The sequence below is a fragment of the Nannospalax galili genome, unplaced genomic scaffold (assembly GCF_000622305.1).
Source record: "Nannospalax galili isolate Female #2095 unplaced genomic scaffold, S.galili_v1.0 scaffold346, whole genome shotgun sequence".
In the NCBI taxonomy this organism is placed as follows: domain Eukaryota; kingdom Metazoa; phylum Chordata; class Mammalia; order Rodentia; family Spalacidae; genus Nannospalax; species Nannospalax galili.
Window position 1 is genome coordinate 940,552 of NW_008357637.1, and position 7,655 is coordinate 948,206.

Here is a 7,655-nt window from a genome sequence, read left to right on the forward strand (position 1 = left end):
GAGGGAGGCGCGCTCGCCTGCCCGCGCGCCCGGGGCCCGGCTGCCACCTGCCTTCCCCTCCGCCACAGCGCGCCCGACTCGGCTCACGCCCCACAGCCAACGCCGAGAGATGCACTGCTCTGCTCAGGCTCTGGAGTCCGACGCGGTGCTCTCTTAAAATGGAACTGAAAAGTTGAGTTGCTTCTTTCTTGCCTCTCAGCACCGAGACGAAAATAAATAAAAGACACCAGTGTGCGCTTCCTCATCTGCAGAACGGGAGTCATTACAGAATAAAAGAGCTAAGGAAATAACATGGAATGGAGCATAAAACTTTAAAAATGTATTTAATAAAGGAATTGAGAAATGGTACCTCTGCTCTAGACCATGTGTGTGGTAGAGCAGTTCTTTGTTTTAACAGAAGTGGAAAATCTAAAATAGAAGACTGTCATTACTGAATTCACATTTTTTTAAACTATACAGTGTTCAGCTTGTCAAAGAAGGTATGGTTTCTAGAAATTTCCAGTTTGTTTCTACTCCTGACGACAAAATCCCGGAACAAATGACAGCATTTGCTAAAATTTTTAGATACAGTGTAGCTTTCTACACACCCACCCACATACACCAGCGATTGGCCATCTTGTACATCAAAGAACAGCCTAATAGTCCAGGAAAAATACAAGGTTATTGCTCTCTCTAAAAAACCAAATTGAATAGAACACTAAAAAGATTATGATATAAAGCAACTGCGGGCTTGAGGAAATTGCATGATTACCAGGAGACAAAAATGTCATTTCTATTTTTTATTTTTATGACTTTGCATTCCTCACAGTAATGTTTTCTTCAGATAAACTATCGTACCAGAGTAGAGCCTTAGTTGTCACTTATCTCTGCAAGTCATTTGAGTGTTCTTGCGCTTCAGATTCTTCCGTTTTTAGTCACATTCTGCTATTGAAGTTTAAGCAAATTAAACAACTTTACCCATGTACTTCCTATAGGTGGCATGTATTTAATGTCTACGCTTTTGGTGTGTATGCACCAAAAACCACTTCTACAAAGTGGTGAATATTACCCTCCAAAGTCTCCTCTATGGTCCTGTTTGTGGTTCCTCCCTTCTCCACTACCATCCCCCTGCTAACCACAGGCCTGCTTTCTGTTGTTACAGAGTACTTTACATTTCCTCGAATTTTAGGTAAATGAAAGTATACAGTTTGCACTCTTGGCTAGTTTCCTTCAACATAATTATTTTAATATTCACCCACATGGGTGCATTTAACAGTTAATTTCTTTTTATTGCTAAATAGTATTCTATTGTATGAATATAGCAATTTACATTTCCCTGCTTTGGGCTATTACGAATAATGCTTCTGGAAACATTCATGTACAAATCTTTGGGTGGAAATACGCCATCCATTCCCTAGGCTGCATACCTAGGACCTTATACCACATGTAAATAAATGTACCCTCTGTCTGCTTGTTAGTTGGTTGATCGGTTGATTTTTGTATGCTGGGGATAAGCCCAATGCCTCATGCATTCTACCACAGCCCCTCTTTCTGTGTTTTTTAAGAGTAAGCCTAGTCTGCAGATTGGGTCATACAGAACACAGGACAGGAAAGAAGTTAAGAGACCTGGTATTAATCTCAGCAGGTAACAATCCTTGCTTCAATTTCTCCATCTATGAAAAAGAAGTTAGAATCACTGGGTGACTCCTACCTATTCCAAGACTTAAATGAAGAATTCAGTTCCTCAAGAATAGTTAATAAACCCCAACCCAGTCAGGCAAGGTGGTTCACTTTTTTTTTTGATATTTTATTTTTATGTGTATGAGTGTATTGCCTGCATGTATGTGAGTGCACCCATGTCGTGTAATGCTGCGGAGGTCAGAAGAGGGCTTCGGATTTCCCTGGAACTGGAGTTAAGGATGGTTCATAGCTGCCATGTGGGTGCTGGGAATCGAACCTGGGTACCCTGCAAGGGCAGTCAGTGCTCTTAACCACTGAACCATCTCTCCAGTCCCGGTGGTTCACATCTTTAATCCCAGCACTGGGAAGACAGGAGGATTGCTGAGTTCTAAGCTAGCCTGCAGTACATATATCTTCCTTTCAGCATCACCCAGAGCTATCATTACCTTTCTGGCAGGTGAGTTAGGTTTTATGCAAACTGGTTTGATTTTGTTTTAAATGGTAACTAGAGGAATATGGCTCATACATAATCAAGTTACTTTAGTTATATTTTGCTTGTGAGTACTGCCTCACCCATGTCGTGTAATGCTGCGGAGGTCAGAAGAGGGCTTCGGATTTCCCTGGAACTGGAGTTAAGGATGGTTCATAGCTGCCATGTGGGTGCTGGGAATCGAACCTGGGTACCCTGCAAGGGCAGTCAGTGCTCTTAACCACTGAACCATCTCTCCAGTCCCGGTGGTTCACATCTTTAATCCCAGCACTGGGAAGACAGGAGGATTGCTGAGTTCTAAGCTAGCCTGCAGTACATATATCTTCCTTTCAGCATCACCCAGAGCTATCATTACCTTTCTGGCAGGTGAGTTAGGTTTTATGCAAACTGGTTTGATTTTGTTTTAAATGGTAACTAGAGGAATATGGCTCATACATAATCAAGTTACTTTAGTTATATTTTGCTTGTGAGTACTGCCTCAGAAGAACAATTAAATATTTGGTTCTTGCCTTCTTGTAGCTTATGATAAAGATAGTACTCACTATTATAAAGAAGCCTCCTCCAGCAGTAAAGAGTTAATCAGACAGACTGTGGCTTAGCTTAAAAATGGGATGCTATACATCATCTAAATTCATGTCTTCAAAAAATACCAACTGACAGAATTTTCACATTGTGCTATAGTAAGTAGAAAGTGAGCATGATCCCAATTTGTCAGTATACACACACACAAAAATGACTAGAAGAATGCTCCTTAAAAAGTGAACTCATGGGGGCTGGAGAGGTAACTCAGTGGTTGAGAACACTGGCTGTTCTTACAGAAGACCCAGGTTCGAATCCCAGCACCCACATGGCAACTAACAACTGTCAGTAACTCCAGTTCTAGGGGATCTGACAACCTCTTCCATCCTCCAGGGTCATTGCACAACACAGGTCCACTTACCTATGTGCAGGCAACACATGCATACACATAAAATAAAAATAAATAATAGCTGGTCGTGATGGCACACGCCTTTAATCCCAGCACTTGGGAGGCAGAGGCAGGCGGATCTTTGTGAGTTCGAGGCCAGCCTGGTCTACATAGTGAGTTCCAGGTCAGCTGGGGCTACAGGGAGATCCTGTCTCAAAAAGACAAAATAATAATAAATAATAAAAATTTTTCATGAGTAATTCTATAGGCTATAAGATTATGTAATTATTCCATGGTTTTCTAAATTCTATAAAGCAAATAGTATATTTTTATATTCTGCAAAGTTTCAATAAATAATTTAAGAATAAAATGCATCTAGACAGAAATTGTGTAAATATGTAATTTTATAAGCTGTATGTAGTGATAACCCACTTAAACCCCAAGCTCCTTAGGATGCTGAGGTAGAAGGACCAAGAGTTTGAGCTAGCTAGAGCAATGTATCAAGAATCTGTCTTTAAGGCAGAGGCAGGCAGATCTCTGTAAGTTTAAGGCCAGCCTGGTCTACATAGCGAGTTCCAGGCCAGCTGTGGCTACAAGGAGACCCTGTCTCAAAAAGAAAAAAAAAAAAAAAAAATCTATCTTTAAAATGTGTGTGTGTTTATATGTGTGTATATCATTAAAGATAACTGAAAATGTATAAATGGTAAGTTCACCACATGTGTACCTTGCTAGTACATAATAGGCATTCAAAAATGTCTGATGGAAAGATAGATAGGAAGGCTAGAGTGATAGACTGGGAAAGGAATACATACCAAAAAGGCAAGGAAATTCAGATTGGACAGAGACACCTGCCTTTCAGGGTTGAGCAGTTTCAAGAGCAAAAGATGATTGGTGGGTTCTTTGAGCAACCTTCCTGACTGAAATATTCCTAGAGAAAAAGCCAGCCTGAGAGTACAGCGTGAACAGAGCAAGTTAAGAGATTAATCAGGAAACCGGCCTAGACTGAGGAAGGGATGGGAGAAAGTCTCACTTCACTGGGATAAGTCCTCAAGCCTCTAGAGCAGTATCAGGCCCAGGCTAATGGCTCCGTCAATTTTGTGGAATGAATGAGTGGTGAGGTTAAGTGAATACATGATAGTACAAAGCAGGAGAGGTCTCGGAGGGTCTCCTGATGGAATGTCATATGCAAAAGGGGAGATCTGAGCCCTGACGGCAGGGTGATCATAATTTATGATTATGCTTTTTTAGGACTTTTTTTGTATCCCACAGTACAATTATTTTCAAAGCACCCAATATTATATATGTAATAAAATGCATTTTGTACCTCTCAACATTTGATTCCTTCTAAATTCAAAGAAAGAAAATCAGTGCTCAAGGTGGTCCTAATGAGACCTGTCCCCAATAGGCTCATGTATTTGAATGCTTAGTCCCTAGTTGGTGGTGCTATTTGAAGAGATTATGGATCCTTTGGGAGGTGAATCCTTGCTGGAGGAAGTACATCACTGGGGCAAGCTTTGAAGGTTTATAGCCATGTCACACTTCCTGTTCCTTCTCTCTACTTCCTGTGTGCCAATACAATATGATCTCTCTGCTTCCTGCTTCTGTTGCCATGCTATTCCTGTCATTATGGAATCTTACCCTCTGAAACCACCAGCTAAAATAAACTCTTTCTTCCCTAAGTTGCTTTTGGTTGTGGTGTTTATCACAGCAACAGAAAAAGTAACTAATACAGTGCCTAAGCCACCTAGACCTCTTTCCCCAAACCAGCAAGAAGTGAACCAGAACTGAATTAGATGTGTACATTGCAAGCGTTCTGTTCAGTGGGATACTGGAGTCAGTTCACGCACCCATTGTTTTCCTCACTTCCCAGCTAAGTGTTCAGTACTATCAGAACCGTAGCTTGCAATCAGCCATGGTGTGAATATTTTCACCCCTGGAGAAAATGAAAACTACAAACCAGCTTCCTCTCCCCATCAGAGCTGGTTATTAATATTTGCCAGATTCCTTAGCACATTTGCCACTTTACTCTGTCTTTCATTCCTTCACTATGCCTAAAAACCTAGGGAGAGCAAGGCCCCTCAACTGTCAAGTTTACATTTGTAGTCCTAATATCTGACACCCGCCTGAGGACATACAGTTGATGATAGGTATCTGTTGAGTGGATGTATTAACTGGCTGGTAAGTCCCTTGAGCCCCTTGAGCTAACCTCATAAACACCTGGATTGACCATCTAGCAGAGGAAGAGAAAAACAAGTGCTCCATCACCCCCTCACACTCACCTGTCATTGGCTAATGTTTGTGGTTTGGTAACGTTCACTGACCTTGTTAGGGTTGCTAAATTAAATATAAAATTTATATGGACACACCTTTAATCCCAGCACTTGAGAGGCAGAGGCAGGTGGATCTCTGTGAGTTCAAGGTCAGCCTGGTCTACATAGTGACTTCCAGGCTAGCTGGGGCTACAGGGAGACCCTGTCTCAAAAAGATAAAAAATAAATAAATAAAATAAGTAGACTCTAGTTAGTAAAGGAAGAAACTTCATTTCTAGGTCTTGGCTTATAGTAGAAATGGACTATCCTAGAATTATTAGTATTCATTTGATATTCAATTTTAACTCAGCATTCTGTGCTTTAATTTGCTGTCTGGCAGCACCAGCCCTTTTGAATTAAGCAAAAAATAGTTCATAAGGTAGTAGTACCAAGTAAACTTAAAGACACAATGACTTGGAAATTTCATTCCAAAGAATTGATACTAAAGGCATTCTTGCTCATGTGCACCAGGAGTTAAGAACAAGAATGTGCTCAGAATTATTGTTTGTAGTAGCCCTGCACTGGAAATCATCCAAATGTCCATCAACAAGAGAATATTCCCACAGTGGGACACTACACAAAGATCAGAACGCTCACTAACAGAACATTCATTAAAAAGACCAAGTGGGAAATGTGAACAACTTAGGAGTCTGATGCAGAAGGATCTACTGAATGGAGGAGTTTGGGGTTAGTCTAGGCAACATAGACCCTGCTGAAGAAAGGAAAAGAAAAGAAGAAATCAGTTATAGAAAAATAAAGTTAATTTGATTCCATTTATCAAATATCCAAAAACTTTCAAAACCAAATAATACATTGTTCAAGGATAAAGGTGTGGCTTTGATAGTTAATCATGGTTGTCATATCGATTGCATCTGGTATTAACTAAAAGACAACTAAAAGCCTCTGAGAGTGTCTGTGAGGATAGCTCTTAAAAAAATTAACTGATGGGACGACTCTCCTCTAGGGTGGGCAGTGCCCAGAGATAGAGGTCTAAGGGGAAAGCAGGGCTGCTCTCCCTCCCTGCGTTCCCTCCTTGCTGGTGAGTACATCTACTTTTGTGCACCTCCTACTGCCATCCTCCGCTGACATCAAAACCAACTTCAGCTTTCCAACATGGACTAAAGACTTAATACTTCTCTCTCCAGGAATCCTCCAGGCCTTCATGCTAGTGCCGAGGCATCCAGCCTCATGGACTGAGCAACTACAGGATTCTTAGCCTCTCCTGTGTGCAGACAGCCATTGTTGGACCTCCTGGCCATACTGTGGAAGCCAGTCTAATAAGTGAATAGTCATTCTAACTATTCTGGGGGGGGGGGGCAGGGGAGAAAGAAGAATAAGTTGTTGCCAAAATTCCTTTCCTAGGGGAGATGTAAACAATGTGTACCCCCTCCCTCCTAAGGTCCCAATGAAAGAGTGAGGTATGATTCCTCCAAAGTTCACTCTAAGGAACTAATCAGTTTATTAGGCTTACTTAGCAATGGGTGAGGGGTTCTGGGCAGGATTGTGGGGGACATTAAAACAGTCACACTGAAAGGTCTGCACCCAGTATGGATGATGACGCCCCCTTTGGCTGTGTAGATGGACAACCCCCCAAGTCCTTCTTACTCTAGCCCCACCCCAAGACCCTGAGACCATGTACAATTAGGGTAGAGTTGCAAAGAACGAATCAAGAGGAGAGGCTGGATATTTAGGTGAAGCTTTCATAACCCTCCCCATCCTGTAATGGTGGTGGGTCACCTGTCCTCTTGATCAAGGAGGCCGAGGAGATCCCACTAGATGGTCTTGAACCAGTGTCCAGTCTACAAAGAGGAGGGTCAACACAGAGGAATCATTTCCTCCATGCTTCCAAGCGAAGCCATCCGCCTGCCTCCACCTCTGTTTCACTGAATTTTTTCCTTCTGCCCTCTGGGAGACTGGCCCTCAGTCACCGGGTCTCCCGGACCTGACTCTGGTTAACAAAACCGAAATAAGACATCCTATTTGACTTTTGCAAAGTTTATATGACATTTGGGAGGGAATGACTTACAAAGTAAACGGCTTCTCACGGCCCACGTGCCATTCGAGCCGCCCATAGTCTCCATAAGCTTTCAGGTGCTGTGTGGGCGCCCTCTCATCCCAACTACCCTGCAGAGTCTGCAAGATGGATGGGGCATCTGCCCAGCTGTTCTTGCCCCCGCCATTCCATTCCCTGACCCCCTACCTCCCTCCTGGAGTTCCAAAATGGCTGAGACTCCAGCCCTTTTCCCAGGGTGCCTGCAATCCCACTCTTTTTGGAGGAATGAGTAACTTT